The 21,747-nt window shown below is 37.3% G+C and overlaps 1 long non-coding RNA gene across 1 annotated transcript in view; it reads left to right on the top strand.

The window, feature by feature from the left end:
• LOC131367282 (uncharacterized) overlaps positions 1 to 21,747 on the top strand; it is a 47,083-nt gene that overhangs the window by 10,803 nt on the left and 14,533 nt on the right. Inside the window, exon 2 of the long non-coding RNA XR_009206920.1 lies at positions 17,421 to 17,469. This is a non-coding gene — a long non-coding RNA (uncharacterized LOC131367282). The remainder of the gene's footprint in view (positions 1 to 17,420; positions 17,470 to 21,747) is intronic.

The raw sequence follows: 21,747 nt of genomic DNA, 5'->3' as shown, positions 1-21,747 counted from the left end.
AAAAGAGAAACATTGCAATGGAAAGGCAGATGGGACGCTCGTTTACTCACTCGTTTATGAACCTGAGTGTCTTTGGGAATGTTTTGTTCCTTTATAAACAGTAGAGCCTTTGTGAGTTCAGAGTATTATTATTTTTATTCTTGTAGTCCACACACACACATGCACACACACACACACACACACACACACACACACATGATGAGGCACCCTACAGACCAAAAGTCTGGAAGCAGCATTAGCATTGAAAAAAACAACAACAACAAATAATAATATATTTAGTAACAAACTAAGTGACCAGACTAAATGTCTACATAGTTTGCATTTAAAAATCAACTTTACTGTAACTCTGTTCATATACACACCTGATTGTTAAATTCTGACTCGTCTTTAGGCTGTAAAGAAGCACAATAATGATAAAAAAAATAATCTTACTCACTATTCAAGAAAAAAAAACGTTTAGTAAAAGACTGTATGTCTATATAGTCGACTAACCAATTCATAATTACAAAAATAGTATTTTTAAATGAAATTTAGCACTAGCAAAAATTCATCATTCATAAATTATTCTTAAACCATCATTCTTAATTACTGGTCAGTTGTTTTAAATAGCCCCTTATACTGCTGCTGCCTTGAACCTGAGTCACGTGTGACACTTGATCTTACACTCTGAAGCTTATTTACATTCGATTACCTGAATCCCACGTGTTCAGTTATTAAAAATAAATAACAGTGGGTCAAAAAAATCACAAACTATTATCATCAAAAAAAATGTGAACGCTTTTATAAATAATAACAATATGAATGAAAACACATCTTCGGCACTAGCAAATAAAAGTTAGGAAAATAATATTATTAGTTATCCAAAATAGACCTGACTAAATCTCTTATACATAAACTGAGAATCTGATTAGTTTACATTTAAAACCCCATTTTCCTACATTCTTACACCATTTCAACCTTTACGTAAAGAATCAAGTTTGTCAATTTAGTATCAGTTCATAACAAGTCAACATCGAGGATCGTTATCATCAAAGAATGTAAAGATGTTTTAATACATTAGAATCTCTTAGACCAGATGATTTAAATCTCTATATATTCAATAAACTGATTCTTAATTTCCATTTTTAACTCTCGTACAATCTTACATTTATTTAGGCTTGAATGACTTTTTGACTATTATTAATTTTTTTTTTTAAAGGGTCACTATCAAGCACCCTTATCATTAAAGTGTGTGAAGATGTTTTTATCACTAATAATAAAGAATACACTGAAATTTATAAAAATAATAATAATGAAGTTTAAAGAATTATCCTTCATTTAATTTAAATCAAAAATAAATGAACATCTTTGCAACACACCTGATATTTACTTCCTCACACTTCTTTAGGTTTGATGAAGTGAATCATGTGCATTAAATTAGTATAAATAAATAACCTTTACCATTAAAGAATGTGAAGGTTTTTATATACACTAATATGTTACATCCTTGGCAAACTGACTTTATTTTTTTACTCTGGCAAATTTAAAACACATTTATATTCTTGGTGTGGGATGAATCACATTTTTGATCATTGGATATGAATGTTGTGGGGTTTTTTTTTTTCATTTGTTTGTTTTTTTTGCTTCTTTTTATGACTGTAATTAATTTGGTTCACGTCGTGCTTACCGTCGTTTAGCCTGAATGAACTAAAATGCTGGCGTGGATTTACATATGAAAGTGGCACCGTCGGATCCCGCGCTGCTCTTTTAATCCGTAATGACGTTGCTTTCTAAACAAAGCCATTTTCAGCTGTTTATTTTGCTACCATTTGAACCTTAACGAACGACAATAGCCCATTAGTCAGCTATGCAGTAGGTAAGTGAGGTAATGTTGACATTAGAGCTCGTGTAACGGCGAGACTTGTGTTGTAATGTGTGCATCTCTGTGGGTGCTTCATGCACATGAATGCGTGTGGGATGTGGGATGTGCAGGGGGGAAAGAGGGAGGGCGATTCCAAGTGACACCGTCATTATGGATCCACAATCCATCGCTGGAGGGGAGGGCAGCGTTAGCCCGAGTGAATATGACACCTTGAGTAGTGCCTCTGGACATTATATACCCTAGGGGAGGACTCGCATTCATAGTTTCTCTTTTTTTCACCTCTTATTAGTAATGGCATCCTTAGGTGCTCTAGCAGGTCTGTTTATCCTTGAGGATTTCATAATGTCTGTCTCTCTGCTCGACTCTGTGGCCGTGTGCCAGGATGCTGTGTATATCTTCAACACTTTAGCACAGGAACAGTGCTAAATCATACTCATAATTACGTGGCTTTTAATATGTCAAGGTATCTGTTTTGCAATTTCAATTCTATTTTATTTTTATTCAAAGGTTAGTTTCTTTGCTGTCACTTCCTCTGCTTCAAGTTGTTTTTAATATTAAATTGAAATGAATTAGTTTCATAACAGTACATGGAAACTTGTTGTTTTTTTTTTGCCTCTTTATAAAGAATCCTGTTTAAAAATAAAACAATAAAATGACAAGCATAATTGTAATTGTATGTTTACTATAAATTTGCTTGTCTTGGTATATGTCCTTCTTCTGTAACATCAAACCCAGTTATCAACATTTTTCCTATGAAATCTCAATGCATTTTAAGCTCAGGGCTGAATATTACTTCATAACAAAATATAGTAATAAATAAAAATCCAAAGCTGTAGCGCATCTTGCTTGAAATTGATTTTAGTTACGCCGTCATTCAGTGAAGTGATGGATCTTGTGAACTATTCGGTTGTATGCTCCACAGAAAGGGTTTCTATGTGAAAAAATTTGATTTACGGTAAGACTTTAATGTAAGAATTATTCATTTGCGTGTAGATTTTCTTTTACTTTGAAATTCTTTGGCTAGTTTATGGGTATGAGGAACAGTAATGCACAAGGAACATTTCAGTTAAGAAAAACCTATTTATTTTTTTTTTTAAATGGAAAAGGAAATGCTAATATTTGGGGTTTGGGAATTTGCTTGCGGTCAGTCAGACTTCCTCTATTTAACGTAATGTCATAAATAATCTACTTGTAATATTACGATGTTGTCCAACTTTATTATTTATTAATTGTGACTCATTCAGATTTGGTGAAAATCTACATTTTTATCTACCTGGCTCTAATAACAAGCGTACTGCTATGTAGCAGGTTGGCCTTGAATATATTTAGAGCTCAGACTAGTTTTGATTTATTCTGCGGTCATTCCAGCCTACCTCTAATGGAGCTAATGTGATGGATGTGTGGAAACTTGAGTTAATGTGTTTAGCCGTGGCTGACAACCACCGTGTTTCTAAAGTGCGCCAGTGATGCGGGACACACAGGAACGGCTTAGACATGGAGCTTTCATGCTCTCTGACTTTTTCCGCTTTTGTTTCCGACCACGGTTTAAAAACGTGTGCTGCTCTTCATCCGTTCATCTCTTGTTCCTCACAAACTAGCTCAGGATTTTGTCTCCTTTTTTTTTCTCTGTTGAAAATGAGCAAAAAAAGAGAGGAAAAAGATCAAATGCATCCAACGTTTTATATCCCCTTTAATATTAATAAAAAATTCTCTATATTTTCTTTGCACTATATTTTCATTGAATTGATAGACGGATATATATGGATAGAAAAAGCTAAATATTCTTGTAGTAGCAGAGCATTTATTGCTTTTTTAACACTCAGAATGACATTTTCAGAAGTATTAGGTATTTAAAATACTGCAAGCTTTTATAACAACCTTTATAAGAATATATAACAGTTAAAATATTATTATTGAATTGAATTGAACTGAAATAAAGAACAGGATTCAGTTGCTTAAAATTAGGCAAGGCATTAATTCTAAAGGTATTTCTATTTTTATGTAACCCTATTTTGAATGTAAAATTTTTGTCTCTTGTGTATATAGACATGACAACAGCCTTTCAGATAGAGAATGATGTAGTTATGAAACCTTTCTCTGACGATTAATTAATTCTTTTGACAAAGCCACCCTAATGTACACTGCAGCTAAAAATCTGAATAAGAAATCAAATTTGGAAATTGGACTTTCACTCTGCCGTGCTGCCGAAAAGGTTTGGAAACCTCCCCATCTTTTTACGACCACGAGTTTCACTTCGTTATGCTTCAAAGTCGAGCAGCTTAAAGACCATTGCTCTGCTCATTTTCTGCTTCCTGGGAACAATAACATTGTCTTCTCACTTCACTGCTCCTTTTCCTTCCCTTGCCTTTGAATTTGCTCACTTTCAGCCGGGGGTTTTGTCCTCCTCCCGCGCTCCCTTATTCCCGACCTCCATGGTAACGTGTCAGATGGAGTGCGGCGTGGCTTCCGTCAAAACATGCTTACATGATTTTAAATGCAGTGTAGATGTTACCATCAGGATTTCCGTACTCTTCATTTAAAAGGATTTTTGTTAATGGCCTCATCTGAATGGTAATGTTGTTTAAGCAACTGACTAAAGAAAATATCCTGAACGGTTTTTTAATAAAAAATAAACTAATGCTAATCATAGAGAATATCAAAGGGTTCAGCTTAAACGTGAATCACAAATTGAACTGAAACACTCTGGAGTAACTTTACATTATGGGTTTTAACAGAACAGATTAATCTACAAATAAAATGGTAAAAGTACAAGTACAAATAAAATGGTGCAAGTAAAATAGTTTTAATAACTAAAATCTAGTGTGTGTGTGTGTGTGTGTGTGTGCATCCCTTTATATTTAAACTAGGAAGTGTCCCTGGGGACACAGTAGATATGATGTCATATCTTTTCCTTTCAGTGATTTTGTTTTGTTTTGTTAAAATTATTTTCAATACGCTTTAAAGAAAAAGCAACAATATTACAAAAGTCACATTTTAAGCTCTTGTGCACGCTTTGTATATGCTTATTTATTATACTTTAGCACTTGTTACTGAAGCATAATAGTATTTATTCTAATATCCAATTGTTATTCTTAAATTATATGTTTATATCTTGTATTAAAAATGTTTTTCGAATTAATTATAATTCGACTGTTGTTTTCTAAAATTGCACATTGGGAAGTTTGAACCAGATTCTGAGCAACAAAATCTATTAATGTAAAGTCATGTTTTAATTTATGATTTTCATTCATGTTGAATAAACTGAGATGCGTTCAGCTACATGTTTTTATTTTAAAAAAATCGAGCTTATTAAAACAGCCATGAAATCTTCTGTTCAGACCAACTGTATCTTACAGATGAGTTCTGAATCAAAAGATGACATGCAGCAGTAACTGAATGCATACTTGTGTCATAAAATGAAATATTTTATTAAGTGTTACAAGAAATCTTAAACAATTGAATATATATTTTTAAAGAAATTAATACCAGTTAATGTAATTAATTAAACGGGGAATAGGAATAGGAGCAGGCCACTTGGCCGGTCCTTACCGGAGGAGGAGGAGGAGGAGGGTGAAAAAAATGCTTGCTAAGCTATCTGTTTCACACATGCACCGACAGAAGGTTCGATATTCATTCGATCGATGAATGAAAAGGCACAATGGCGAAATCAGACAGGGCTCCTTTTCAAATCGGCGTCTCTGACGTCCCGCAGTCCGCAGTCTCACGCCTGCAGCCGGAGAGCAAGGGTTACATCAAGGCTGCTCCCTGGACCGTGCAAACGAAGTCTAGACCAATGACCTGCTCAATGACTGCCCCCATTGAAGAGCAGACAAGTTCGCTAGGGGATGAAGAGAAATCGAGGCGGGACCTGCTTTTTGAATCGGGGTGCAGCCCCGTGACCACCGGGAGGTAAGAGGAGGCATCTGCTTCCATGGTTACGGGCCAGGGCATGGAGACCTCGCTATTGAGGAGCCTCTGGTTCTCATGCTCCCGCCGAGGCAATGTCACGCATTTTAAGCGGACTAGGACGGTCCAGGACAAACTCCGCAAACAGCATGGCAGCTTTTTTGAGAGCAAAACAAAAATGATAGCACATGGCAGTTTTGGGGGGAGAGAGAGGGAGGAGGTACAGAGGTAGAGTACGTCACATGATCTCGGTGATACCAGTTTCTTATTTTAGAAGAAGAAGATATTATCCATGGAGGGAGATTTGTCCGTCTCTGGGAGGTTTTTCCTGTTTGTTTTGTGGGTTGTATATGCATATGTTGTTTGGCATCTCTTTTATTTTTTTTGAAAAGATGAATGCATAGTGTTTATGTTGTTTGTTTGAAAGTGTGGTATCCTATTTTTTTTACTCTTTACCTTAATTGTCTCCTGATATTTAGTTGGGTTAACACCTTGAAATCTGTCACTTTTTATTCATTTGTGTCATATTTAAGGTGTCATATTTCAAGTCTTTAAAAAAATGAAGGAAGAGCAAACATATTTAACGCCTGGCTTCTCGTGGCTTGTGGACAGCGTGCATTAAAGGTTTTCGGGGGGTTTGTGACTGTGGGGGAAGTGTTGGAACGTTGAATTTGGTCATGCAGCTGACGCTTGCCCTCCCAGAGTGAAAAGCAGAGCGGACAGATGGCCGTCTTCTAGGAAGGGCTCAGGGCAGCGGATTTTCTCCCGGATCGTGGGAAAGTCTTCGGCTGAGTTCACCTGCTCGCGGAGCAGCGGCAGGATTAATACGGAGATGAAATGAACCTCGGTGCAGTGCACAAAGAGGAAAAGGGCTGCAACACAGGGCAGATCTCAGGACATTACTCGCATTTAGCTCATGTGGCTGGAATGGTGTGTTTTTGAATGTGGAGCTTAAAAATAGGAGCACAGGAAAGGCAATGGTTTTTAAGTCGTTTTTGGATTTATCTCGATTATATTCTTCTCATTATCTGTTTGCCTGTCCTTGAGATTTCTGATAGAATATACAGTTTAATATTTTAGATTTGGTTTACTTTAAATGTTTCTACTTCAGGTTTATTTTAAGAACACATTTAACCAGCAGTATTTTAGACAAATTCTATATTTTTTAAAACTTCTAGGTAGTATTTTTTTTTTAATTTTATGCATTTTTTTATGTGTTATTTTTCCAAACACATATAATGACTCCAAGCACCAGCACTACATTGGATTGTGTTGCATTACGAGACATAAGGAGACAAATAAAAAGAAAACCCTCCTTTTATTTTTTTTCTGAAGCTTGCATAAAAATAACTGTGGACTGGACAGCCGCAAACACACTACTTCAATTTTGTAAAACACAAAAATTATACAAGACCGCCCCTGGAGAAAGGATGTTTGTAAATAAATAGCAGAAGACTTCCTTTTTTATGGTTTAGATGTAATTCCAGTACACTTTGTTCTTATTTCTTTGCTGATTTATTTTTTTCCAAAACCCCGGAGGATGGAAAAACAAAAAATATATTGAATGATTTTACAGAAAATTAATTTCCGATTAATTAAATAACATTTTTATAATGACTGAATATGCCTAGTGAGTCGTTTTAATCAGCTTTCTTTTCCTTTAAAATAATTAATGATGCACAGTATATTTCATTATAATGATATTTTTGTCTTAATATGAGCTTGTGATATATTCATCCATAGTTTATCATCTCCATGCTAAACAGAAGTAAGATTAAAAGGAAAGTGTGGATTAATATTTAATCAGCAAAACATTTTAAATATTTAAAAACATGAGTAAATCCAGCTAAGTGTAAGTGATAACCGCACCTCCGTGAACGTCCCCAGTGGCAGTGTCATTAGGTGTTTGTTGTGGTCCGGGGTAATGGGGCTGAAAAAGGCATCTGTTGAATTCGCTGTGTGTCGTCTGACTTTGGTGTCTTTCAGCGAAGAGGCTGTAAAACAGGAGCTCGTGCACTTAAGCGAGGTGCTTTTGGCTCTATTCTACTCTTCTGTTTTGTTATGTTTTGTTTTTTTTTATAATTATTTTCCTTATGTGAAAAGACGATCCTGGCAAGAGATCAGGAATTTGTGCCAAAAGGGATTAAAGGTGAGGACAGAGAGGACTTTGTTAGCGGAACCACGAGAGGAAACTTGTCTTTGTGCGATCTGTCAGAGTCCCTCATGTTTCATAAACTATCTGAAAAGCAGAGGCGTTCGTCTGATCTCTTTTTAAGAGTGCCACTGGTTAGAGTCAAGAGCACTCCAATGGGGCCGCAAGATCAAACACAAACATTAGCCTGCCCATACAATGGTGTTTAATGATATAGTGCTTGACTTGCTGTGTGAATTTGATATATTTCAGGAACGTCCACAAAGCCTCCCAGAGTTGTGCTTGGAAGCCGACTATGATATGGCTATGAAATGTAAACCAGTGCTTTAACCACTGGATTCGTTTGCGAAATTAATTCAGTAATTTTATCATTTCCGGAAAATACAACATTCTTGTTTTTTTTTTAAAAATCTTTTTCATGGCTCTAGTCTTGTTTGGCTGAAGCAAGTCAGTTAGCTGAAGGTCTCTGTTTAGATAACTGTGTTTGGCAGCTAGGAGGGGTTAAGCTCTGCACCACCTCCAGGATTGTCTCCAGTCGCTAGAGATCTAGGTCTAGTTTGGAGCAGGATCAGGACAAGGTACTAATTGGGTTACTGGGCCTCATTAGCCCTCGGCGTGTCCGTTCCTATATAAATATACACAGAGACTGTTGGAGTCATGGTTTTGCTGACCTGTTCACGTCATGGGCTATTTTTAAAATGGTAATTTGCCATCGGTCTCAAGGCCAGCCATCATTCATCATCGAGGACAGAAGTGCAGTAATTACACCAGTGTCGTATTTACCGTGCATAGTGTGTAGAGTCGTTCCCATAATAACCGGCGTTTGCCAACTGTTCAAGTATAATGTTATTTGACAGTTATCACAGATAAAACACTGTGTCTGCTACTGGATTATCGAGAGGTTTATTCAATGTAAAGATACCTCTTGGCAGGAAATGTTAAGTTTTCCAAAGTGTGTTCATAACATGTAGAGACAAATGCCATGCAGCTGTCTGATTGTGTGTAACCATACACCAGCCTTCCCAGATTTAGTTCAGTTCTGAAAACATGGTCAATATCGTTTAGCTTCAGACTTGCACTAGAGGAGATTTCCGATCATTGTTTTACAATTTTATATATTTTGTACACAAGGTTCTGATAAAAGTTTAAAAAAAAATCTTCTTAGAAATATTGTTCGGAATTGGGTTGTAAATTGTAATACACTGAAAAGTTTTGGAAAGATCCAATGCAGCACTCTCGCCACTGATAGCTAGTTTGAGAAGTAGAATAATGTCACTTGACATTACATACTTCACCTTTAATGTTTTGTTTAGGAGCATGCTTTAAGAATAATACAGACTCAAGGAAGCAACCAGGGAGGATCAGTTGCAGTGGTGTGTAACCCATTTATGTTCTTTGTTCCAAACAAAGTGGCCCCCCAGGGTACGTGACACTTGTCTCAATGGCCTCTTATGTGGGATTTAATGGGTTAACACCAAACAAAAGAGGCTGAGAACATGTAACACAGCAGGGGGACCCAGTGGTAACGCCATACAACCACGATTTTTAAACCAGTCAGTTCCTGTTTACTTTGCTTACACTGTACAGAGGTCTGCTGAGCGAACCACATGTTGGACCAGAAACACATTTAAACATATGCTGGACAAACATAAAGTTTAGATTAGACCCTAATATGAGCTCGAAGGATAATGAAAAGCAAATGTTTTCATTGTGGTCTTGAGAACATAACATAAATTAAGAACTTCTTTTTTCATTTGGCAGTTTTAGTTGTTCCACACTGGGAAATAGTATCACTGCTTGTAGTCCAGTGGTATTTTTTAAATAAATATATTTTATATATTTTAATATATTTTTAAATAATTTTTTTAAATCTGGAGAAGGTTACTCTTAGGGACCGGTTCTGCTCATATTTTCCTGTACGTGACTAACCTTACCCCAAATATCCAAAATCTATGACACAATGGTGTGTGCATCATTATTTACCAGAACTGCATACAGGGTGTAATTTGGGTAAATCTGATGGTGGGTTGAAGTGTTATTGTGAATCATTATTTGTGCATTTTTGTCAACAAGCAGCAGTGTCATGCGTAAGATTGTCTCACTGTTGCTCTATGATCAACAGTGTCCTTTCACCTGGGTTTTTTGTCTTTATAAAACACTAATTTGCGCATATAATAGCTACCTAGACTGTTTATATCTTTCTCAGGCTGAGAGAAGTTCATTGTTTTCCTGTTCTATAAATGCAAAGCAATTTTGGTTCTGCAAATTTCCTACATAGCACAGAGGAGAATTATAATTACGCCTTTGTGTATCATTCCTGCTGTGGTTCTCCGAGCATTTTGCTGAGTCGACAACATCTCAGGCGGTGGAAAATGCCAAAGGTTTTTTTATACTTAATTCTGTTCGTCGTAGCGGTAGAGGGATGTGGTTTAGACATGGGGAATTTAAATTAGGGTACTTAAATGAACAGTGGAAAGAGGCAGGTCATGAAGTAAATATAAATAGCATAGGTATAGGTATATAGCAAGTAGTATGGGGTGTATGTTTATATGACCTGGTCTTTATGAAGCTCATAATTTTATATAGTTTACTTTTCAAAGCAAATTTCACTCACCTTAACTGGGATCGAGGCGTAACACACAAAAGCTACCTAGTGTCAGTATTTTCACAAGTTCATGAATTATATTTATTGAATGCCTCTGCTTAATCAGAGCTGTGTTTTAAATTGTAAGGTGATTGTAATGACAATGGTGTAATTCTGAGGATTACTAAATCACATGATTATGTTTTACAATATTATATTTGTCTTAAAAATGTATAAAACAACAATTTTCTAATGACAGCAGAAATTTTGGATGTCTTTTCGTATAACCCGGATCTAGGCATGGAGATTTTAACGAATTCTGTTTAAAGAAACTTTCTTAATGGCCTGATTTGTTTTTGTGTGATCATTACTTAATTGCATAGCAACTTTTATTTGTTTAGTATTATCTGTGTGTTACTTCTTAGATAAGCCAATGCCTTTTGCGAAAATTTGCATTATGACACCCTGAATAAAGTCATTAAAACTCACCATCATTCAGATTCATTTCAACTGTCTAGGTCAATTAGGGTGATGCATTTTCAGTCCATGGTGAATGCCATTTTTATCGATTTCCAGTGTTTATAAAGTCACATAGAAGAGGCGTATATTTACGTTCTCCAAAGTCTTATGCTTGAAATTCATAATGCATCGATTGGTTTTCTACAGTTAAGAGAACAAGTTGCTCCAGCTGAGCAATATTTGGTCCAGGTAATCAATGCATCCTGTTCGCAAACTGATTAAACCCCCAGTTTTAATTGAATGTGTTTTTCGTTCCTGACTCTGAAAAACAAAAAGACTAAAAGTCATGTCATGTTCTATTGAACAGGGCTTAAGAGAGACCTTGGGTTGGCTGAGCCCCTCAAAGAGATGCTTTCCTTTCTCAAAGTCGGCATTAATTAAATTAGCACTACTCATGCTGTGACATTGTTATCAGGGACTTCCCTTTTAATGGACTGATTTCTCACCACTAATAGAGCCCTGACTAATCTGGGTTGTTCCCAGACAGGGAATTTTGGGGTTAAACATACAGTACAGCTGTAAAAATTTCGTTTCATCATTCGTGTATTTTTTTTAATCTACACTTTTGACTAGGACGCTTAGGTCTGCCTAGCAACACACAGCAAAGTGAAGATTTCTTTGTATGGAAATGACAGGAATGCACTGGAGTGGCAGTCTCTTTCTCCACTGGCATCCGATTAACTTATGACGTCGACTGTTGTTTTAACGATGCATTTAATGGAGTAATTTGGTCAGCTAATCACCTGCGCTCCTATTGGCCATGTGTTTTCAATATGAGCTGTGCACCAGCTCTCTCCTTCCCTTTTCCCTTGTCAACAGCCTGGTTTCTGTGCTCGTCCCCGCCCACAGGAGGCAGCTGCAGCCAATGAGGCTTGCTAAAAAACTGCCTGTTTAGTCTGGGCCCGCGCTACCCGAATTGATTGGCAGTCGGGTCAAACAAAGTCATTTTCTTGGCTCGTTGCCTGGCAAACCTCTGCAAGCATTTAAGGAAAGGTAGAAGGCTTGGCCTCTTTCCACTGGGAAACTGTAGATCTCTTTTTCAAAGACGTACCTTGCCCTCCACCTTCCTTTCTTCTCTCCCCACAGAGCTTTAACCCAGAAAATTATGGAGCTGGAAGCTTTTTACTAAATTACATTCGAAGAGCCGCATGTGCAACTTGCTTCATTTTGTTTTCAGCTAAGAAAAAGTATAGTCTGAAATACACATTTTAGCAACTCCACCAGCAACTCTTTCCCTTTTTTCCTCTGTTTTTTAGAGCAACTGAAGCAGATCGTGCTCTCATGTTCAGGGCTCGCAGAAAGATTGTTTGCACATGCGCACAATCTGAATAACCATCACAATGCAAAAACTCTACTTTTTTAACCTGCGCATTGCTCTTACCTTCCTTGAGGCATTATTAAATTAGCAGTGATGAAGCTCCCCACTGCAAATCTATTTGGCTTTGAGACCAAAATAACACTTCCTCCCTCATGAGCCCTCTAGAATAAGATGCGGATATAACGTTCCTCAGGAGCTTATATCTGGGTGTGCAGGTTTTCATTGAAGATTAACAAGGCATGTAAAAATAATGTTTGACATTTCATTTTCACCAGGAGTGATCCAGCTCAGAGATGCTGGATGTGTGCAGTTGACTGCAGTAAAATGTAGGCTCTGTTCCTGTTTTTTTTATTAATTTTTTGGGGGCATATAAGTAATAAGGCAAATTAAATTTTTATATGATCATCGTATTTGCCGACGTTGTTGGATTATATCAATAAATAACCACAGTTAAGTAAATTCAATGAGTATCGATCGACTGTATTTTTCTCTGCCTCTGCCACCCCCTGTGCATTGCACACTTGGTTCGTCCCGATGGTGGCACCGCATTATGGCTGTTTCGCATTACGCATTACGGGGACGTCTGTCTGATATTCCCCCCTGTCTGGTTTGTAATGGTTTATCCTGTCCTGTGGGAAAACCTTTTTTTCTTTTTTATTTCTTTTTTTTTTTTTGGTCCCTATTGAACTTTGACCCTGAGCTGCCTCCTTTTCTGGATATGAAATTGTCCTTTTTTTTGGGGGGGGCATTGAAGATGAAGGAGGACAAAAACAAAAAGATGCGAGTGAACCATTTGGCCGTGTGTAGCATAGATTAAGGAGAAGGAGGTACACTTACGGTTACTATTTGTTTTTTTTCCCAGTACTCAAAGGAATCATTTTGGACCATGGAACATTTGAATCCGAGGATGCACATAATGCATAATTTATGTATGTTTATGAACACAATGAACATGCATATCAGATGGCCTGGAGATGTTTGAATTTTCCACTCTTATTTTCTTTTTAGCCTTTTATTATTAATCAACAACCAAGTTTAAAAAAACCCTTTCCAGCTGTCTTTTTAATCATTGCAGAGACTAAGAAGCTTGGTGCATGTTGGAGACACCACACTGTTAGAATTAAAGGAAAACAATACATGAAGCAATTTAGAAAGGTGTCGAGCCGCCACGAGCCATCAGAACAGCTTCAGTGCACCTTGGCCAAGTCTCTGGTACTGTACTGTTGCAATCAGTGCTGTTCTTCTTCTTCTTCTTCTTCTTCTGATACATAGATAGATAGATAGATAGATAGATAGATAGATAGATAGATAGATAGATAGATAGATAGATAGATAGATAGATAGATAGATAGATAGATAGATAGATAGATGTTCAATTGAATTGAGATCTGAGGCCTCACCAAACCATTCACAGAGAACTTGTGTTTGGGGGCAGAATGAAACTGGAAGATAAATGTTTATATAGAAAGGGTTCATCATATTCAGGAGAATTTTGTATCGATTTGCAGTGATGCTTACATCTAAGGGGATGAGAAATAAATGCCCCACAAACCAGAGCCACCATTATTTCCTTTAATTTGTAACCCATCTGTATGTAAGGAAAACACACGTGGAAGTGGTTTTCGCTTAAATTAGATTCTGCTCCCTGGTGGATGGCCTTGAATGAGTCATGAGACCTGTCATATGGATGAGTTATCGGAATGAACCATTTGACTTCGGCTTGTTAGAGAGTAGAGCTTTGCAGCCAATCAGGATACATGAAAGAAAAACTTCTCAAGATCTCAGGTGATGCTGAAAGTGTTTATTTTAACATGTCTGCACCTTTTGGACAAGTTTCTTCAATGCCACCAAACCCAAACCAGTCTGAACAACTGGTCCTTCTTTTAGATAAACTTTTTTTATTTCATTTCATTTTTTATTTCATGTACTGTCCACTTTGTCTTCGTTCTGGTCTTCTTCACCCACTCAAACATGCAGCTTATTTTTCATTAATCAATTTCAAAGTATATTTTTAGGGAAACTGGGAATTATTCAGTAGCTGTGAGGAACATTTGTATTTAAAAGAGTGAGGAATAGCATAAATCAGGAGCTGCTGAGAGTTAAAGGAGGTTTTTTGGTTTAGCTATTCATCATAGTATATCTAATGAAATTGTTGAAATTCTCCCAAGCCTACTCATGAAATGATTGTGACAGGTTTGTTATTGTTTTCTTGTTTGTAAGTAATTTCTATGGATTCTGTTAAACATTTTTGTCCGACTTTAGCTCCTTCCCAGTCTCCAGTATGTTAATAAAAATTGCATTTGCCAATTTAGAACGCATTTTTATGCAAACAAGTACATGTCTTACACCAACTGTCTTTGCTGTCATGAGGTGATGGAAATAAACAAAATGCTCTTTGTCCTGAGATATTTCTCCTTAAATAAAGTGCATTCCTATAATCCCTCGTGCTGGTCTACGGGCAGTGGGAGCAGAAGAGTGTCCGCTCTGATGCTATCTGCCGATGCAGGCACAAAGCAGACGGGCTCAGGGTAATTGAATCCACATATCGAGTTTTGCGGGCTGGATTCCACAGGGCCAAGGCTTGGCATACATCTCTCTGTGGAATGTGGGTCTGAAAGCGTTGCTGCGGATTCATTCCCGTTCGACCCACGAAATACTCCACAAAATGTTTGCTTCTGGAAAGACCTCTCAGATGCTCATCTGTCAGTTAGGGGAAATAAAAAGGCTGGGTGTATTAGGTCAAAATCAGAAACTCTCAAGCGAACGATTAAACTTATTTGTTGCCAGTAGAGGAGGGTACTGAGTTCAAAACCAAGGTGATTTAAGGTTATTGAATGGAATCCAAAGCCTGAGTGGGGCACAGGGAGGAAAAAAAAAATCAGTAGAATCTTTTTCAGTAAAAGTATTCCAGAGTAAGACTTTGTAATCTGTTTGAGATTTTTATCTGCCTCATAATCATGGTTCTGATCTAAACTCAGTCGAAGTCACTGTATTTATTAAGATTTATTAAAACTACAAATAGATCCCGGGACAGTTTATCTGCTAAGTCTAATGAGGACAGGGCAAGAAATTTTAGTTGTCTGCTAAACTATATTCCTTTTTTCCCAGATATATTCCCTTTCTCCAAAGATACAGATTTGTTTTCATCCTCTAAACACACCAAAAGTAGATCTTTATTTAGGCAATCTGCTGAAGAGTTGAATCAGCTCCGTAAAATTAAGTGGAAGCTCTTCAGTGATCGTATAGGATTGCAATCTGACACGCCTGGTCTATATAATGTGACACTGAATCGATGTTGTTAGTTGAATTAACTGCAAAAAGTCATTAGGATTCTTTTTTATAATAATTTCACATTGGCATTTGGTTAATCAGCTGATAATTAGCCAATCACTCAATTAGATTTCAGTGCTTCAAACCTCACTGAAAGCAAATTATTTCATGAGCACAATTGCGAGCCTAGAGAGAATGGAGTATTATGTTTTGTAATGCATATTGCACTTGAATGTATTTCAGTTTTGAAGACTGGAATTGTTTTAATGAGGCTTTGAAATACGTTACTGTTGCAGCATGCAGTCACTTGGGGAAAGGTAGTAATCCTGCAGTGACTCACTGCTCATGCTTTCTGGGGACAAGTTAAGATTCAGGACACATTCTGGGGTCTGAGCGTCTGCCTCACCTGCCGTCGGCAACCAGAGCAGAAGATTTACGCGGGTTCTGAGTGTTTGTGTTTGTGTGTCTTTGTCTGGGTTTGTAGACGTCTGTCTGGCAGTAAGCAACAGTTACTTATGTAGCGAGATCTCACACAGTTCATAGGAATCCCATCAAATGAAGTTCTTTTTTTTTTTTTTTTCTCAGACAAGTTTGCAAGACATTTGTGCAGCTTTGAGCCAGAATACCATCTCATTTACAAGACTTTGGTTCTGGCACTTGTGCATGAAACTGAACCGCTGGCCGTGAAAATATCAGACCGACTTTGGACAGAGCAGAGCATTCCTGTTCTCCGTCACGCAAGCCGGCACTCACACTCCGTGCACTGATGACGGGCAGCATGCCAGGTGGAGGTTGCCATGACTCCCAACACCACTCCTACCCGCTCCCTCCCCTATGTTTCTCCCCCGGAGGTTGCCGAAAATTTCGGGGTAGGCAGGGCTAAGGGTTTTGATTTAGACAAAAGATGTCTTCACACTGTCAGCCGAATGGTTCAGCGGAATGCTTTTCCGATCCCGAACCGGAGAACTGTTTGACCTTTTGGCTGAGGTTTTGTTATGGTGCCAGGACAGAGACAGAGAGTGATAGAGGTAGAGAGAGAGAGAGAGAGAGAGAGAGGAAACTTGGAAAGCAGAGAGAATTCTTTCCTTTTTTTCTGCCTTTCGATGCCTGAGAAAATGGCGGACGGCGCTGCACTGTGCAGACCTTTACCTGAATTTGCCAAGATCTCTGGATACTATCCCAGGCTGGTTTAGTTTTGGCGCAGTACTCGTATTTATTTATTTTTTTTATGTTCTTACCAAATCTTGCAAGAATGGGAAGAAAGCATGTTAGAGGAGGTGGACGCTTTAAAATACTCAAACAAAACGAAACGTGTTAAAGTCCAGATGAATAGGTGAAGTGTTGGTAAGCTGGCACAGACTTTGGCATTGTTAATAATCCCTGGCACCAGCCGTCTCGATTCCACATGAACGTGTCTCTCCGGTCAGAGCGACTTAACATTAGCTGTTTTCATGACAATTCCGTTCGGTTTCCTGTCCTGGCAGTTTCTTTGCTCTCTGGCAAAACCACTGTGTGCGCAGTGTTACCATGTTAAAACACGGTACACGCTGCCAAGTGGCTGTCAGAGCAGATTGCTGCTGAACTTTGGTGTTTGACTTATTGGAAAAAAACTGGTTTCATATTTGGGTCATGTAATCAGTGGATCAGATTCTATCATGCACTGCTTTTTTAATTTTAGTTTCATTTTGTAATACGGTAATAGTTATAACTAAATAACTACAATGAATCGTACAATCTTAAAGTGTTTTGTCTGATGGGTCTGATGTTGTGACTGATGACTGAAAGCAATGTTTGTTTTCTGATTTTTCAGTGTGATGAGCATCAGCGTATGAGTCAAGTCCGCAGTTGTTCTACGTCAGGTAAGATTTCCACCTTAAACTCTTATACTGAGTGCGTCACTACAGATATCAAGCATGAGATCAACACAAGATCAGACTGCTGCGTAATCACTCAACACACTCTCAAAGGAAAAGATGAGTCTGATGACATGCAACAATTTAGTTTACTTTCTGTTGTTGTAGTTTACCTTGTTCTTCTCTTTCAACTGAATAAAATGTTCTTTCTTGATTTACGTTGCGACAAAGAATGTGTTTTTTTTTTTGTTTTTTTTGAGGATGAACCACATGTCATAAACCCGTAGATCCGATCTTGTGGCAAATCTGGTAACCCAAGCTCGCTTCTGTGGGTCTCTGTCACTGTGGTGCAATCAATCTTTTTCTGCCCAGTTTTATAGCAGTGGGTTATTTATGTTCTGTAGTTTTGGGGATTTTTTTTCTTTTTCTTTTAAATTTAATACCCATCATGAGCAAAGCTCAGTGGAACAGTACATGCCATCTTCTTAATCATCATAAAATCCCTGGTGAATCTTTTTAATAATGACTGCTCGATTCTATGAGGGTTTTTTTTCCATTTCAAGCTCCAGATCTAAAGCACCAGACTATGGACACAAGAAGAACCCGTGTGCATCCAGGTTGAGGTAGTAGGTTGTATGGTTTAGAATTACACCATGGGAGTTAACTGTACAACCTTCTAGCTTTCCTTGGAGTACACTCATGTCATCCGGCAAGCCCTCTTCATCTTCCTTAAACAAGGAACTTTGTCGTAAAGAAATATTTTCTTTAGCTTACTTTTCATTCAGAAATTCCGTTTGAAATTTAGTGAATTTATAGTCGAAAGAGTGATATACATTTATTTCACTTAAATGGCGGTAATAATGGCGTTTGAATGTCAAGTGGTGGCTATGTCACACTTTCGGCTCATGTGTGTGATTAGTCTTTTAATGAGTTTTCATTTGTAGAAAGCTTTGCCTGTCCCTGAGGTTGGCTCTGACCAGATGTTTCCCATTTCCTTTCACTTTTACCTCCTGTTTCTTCACATTCTATTCGTATACTGAAACTATTAGGGTCTAATAACATGGCATCGCGCGTTACAGCGAGAAGCCGTTGCGTACTATCTACATTAAACTAGTGTTCAGAACATTCGCGATCTTAATTGTGCAAGTGTTGAATTCTCGAATTGTCAGGAAATAATAGGTTTTATATTAATGCACTCACTCAAATACATTTTATAGCAGCAGCTCATCCACAAGCTCATTCGCAATGACCTTGTGAAGCTTTCTGTTAAGGGATGCTTATGTAACATTTATGGAAGGACAGTTCTTTCTTTTCTGACACTAGAAAATCGTCAAGATAGAAGTGTTATACCTTGCAGTTTCTCTGTGACATGCATTGCAGCGTTTTTTGTTTTGGTATGGGTTTTTTTGTCTGTTTTTTTCCAAGAGCGAGGAAACAAAAGTAGTGAAGGAGCGACTTTATAACTTCTAAAATGTATGTTATGACAGGAACTAATGACTCATTGCATTAAATGTAACTGTAAATCGTTAAAAAGTTGTGATTCATTAACAATTCAATCATTGGAATCGTGGCTGTGGTATAATGCCCTGTCTCTATAGTTTAATATTTAAATTATTTATTTATTTATTTTTTATTTTTAAGTATAAATGAAACAAGTGGGCGGAGTCTGTAGTTGTAGTATTTCTTATGCTTATACAGTTTATCTTTCTTGTTAGAATTCGTTAAACATTTGCGTGACATGTCGAGATTCCTAATTTAACTCATGAGTAAGCTGGGGAAAACTTTGGCAGAAACCTGTGGCCTTGAATGATTAGAGTGGTTTGTATTTAATGCGGTTTTGTATAAGTTACACAACCAAATTACATAAAGACAAATGGCTTCACTGAGCCAGATAAATTAACCCAACAACAGGTTTTACGTTAATGACAATGTTTAATTAAGCATACTAAATGCTCTTTTACCGTCGCGTGGACTCGGTAAGTGTTCACCGCAATCCTTGAAATAATTCATGAATTAAAATGTAAAATATTACACAAGTAATTGGGGGTGCATATGGTTTTGTAGCTTACGCTTTAAAACATGCAGGAAGAAAGTTTGCGAACGCACAAGCCTCTTAACCGCTTAATACAAAGTGACAGAGGAATTCGCATTACGGTTTCCTTTAATGCGGTGGGTTAATTAACTTTTCCCCTTCTCAAAGGGGAGCTCACTTCTCTCAATTAGTGGTATTTGGAAGGGTTTATATATATATATATATATATATATATATATATATATATATATATATATATATATATATACATATATATATATATATATGTTTTTTGTTGGAGATTTAATCCGCTGCTGTGTGTATGTACAGTACACAGCACACACAGGCTGTAATATAATAGCGTACCTACAATATAAACACGCAGGCTGAACTGCAGCAGGAAAAATCCATCACGGTGTGGTTTACTCTCTTTACACATCAATCCTGAAGGACTTATAAGATATTATTGATGATAAAAAGGTAGTATTATGTCTCGATCCATGCTGTTCCTGCATTTAGATTGAAGGTATGTAAAAAGCTGTGAGAGGAATCAAATCAACAATTTTCTTTCGTTAGTTGTCAGTTTTACTTATGTGGACATACTGAGTGTAATAGCTGCGATATCCTGCATATGTAATATTGCTATAATAAAAGCAGCGTCTGCTGTGATTATAAGTATAGGTTGTTCTTTTGTCCGTCAAACTATTGTTTTCTGTCATCTGGGGCTGATTTCTTTCTCTATCAGTCTGTAGATTTTGTGCTACCTGTCATTGACCTAGGGCTACACAAATATAGTATGAAAACCTCATTCTTGATTCATTTGTTTCGAAGAACAGTATTAATTTTGCAGCTTTTCAACTCAGGCAACAAATTCCTAGTATATTGCACTGCTATTCATCCATACTCACTTTGACTAAGGAGCATAGAAGTAGTTTCACATGATCTCACATATGTACCTGAAAATATGAAATATGTACTGAATATGAATTTATTTAATTTCTGGACAAACCTTAGGCTCCTACACCTGTACACCTGCTCACTTGTCCAGTTATCCAATCAGCAGCAGTGCATGGCATAAAATCATGCAGATACAGCTCAGGAACTTCAGCTGAAGTTCACATCAAATGTCATAGTGGGAAAATAACACGATCGAGTGTGACATGTCACGACATAACAAGACCATGGACTTGTTTTATTTATTTGAAAGAAACTCCTTAACAGTCAACAGTGTTTAGACTTTACACAGAATGGTGCATAAAACAAACAAAAAAAAACATTTGGTGAATCAGAAACACCTTGCTGATTAGAGAGGTCAAGGAGAATAGTCAGACTGATGTGAGCTGACAGGAAGTATGCAATAACTCAAATAACCAGCTTCAAATCATTTCAGAATGCACAGCACACCAGGTTCAATGCTAACCAGGAACAGAAATCAATGGAAAAGTTTTCGGTTCCTGCATTGTGCTTCTGCCGTGTGATTGGTTAATTGCACAAATGTGCAGGTATTCCTAATAAAGTGGCTAATCAGGGTATATATTAAATTGAATTGTGAGTCTGAATCTGACCCTAAAAAAAGATGATTATCGTTATCGTCAGTAACCGTGCATCCCTCGCTTCATCTCTGTTCGGGATTCTTCTTGCTGAAACACCCAGATCACAGTAACAGCATAATGACCAGGGATAAGGTGGATTACTTCACTTCGCCCCATTACCCGATTGTGTTTTTCAAAATGTCTAGAATAAACATTAGATGTAAATAAGACCTAAACTGAGAGTCGACTTCAAATTACACAATAATTTGAATCATTTGTTCTGGGTTTTGTACAAAAGGACTGGAGCATCATCCACTTTTGTTTAACATGAATACTATTTGACGTCACAGAATTAAGACACTTGAAAAATTAGGATGCATGGATGCATGTGTGTGTGTGGGTCTGAATCCCCATGCTATAAGACACAACCCTAATAATTTCATTGTCTTAACTGTAAGAAACCCACACTATATGTGTGTCTGTGTGTTAGATTTTTTCAGCCACCATGATATGAGGCATCACTAAGATTTGATAGACAACTCTCTCTTGAAATTCCTTATTTTATCCCGATTTAAAGCCCACATTGCATTCCCATTTGTCCATTCACCAAACCACACATCATTATTAATAATATGACAAACCATGATAAAATGACGTTTGTAAATCAGCACACACAAATCCAGTGTGCATGAGGGAACCATTTTCATCCTTCACTGCCTC

The sequence above is a fragment of the Hemibagrus wyckioides genome, linkage group LG16 (genome assembly GCF_019097595.1).
Source record: "Hemibagrus wyckioides isolate EC202008001 linkage group LG16, SWU_Hwy_1.0, whole genome shotgun sequence".
NCBI lineage: Eukaryota > Metazoa > Chordata > Actinopteri > Siluriformes > Bagridae > Hemibagrus > Hemibagrus wyckioides.
Note: the sequence above shows the minus strand (reverse complement) of the source record. Positions and strands in the feature narration are given on the sequence as shown.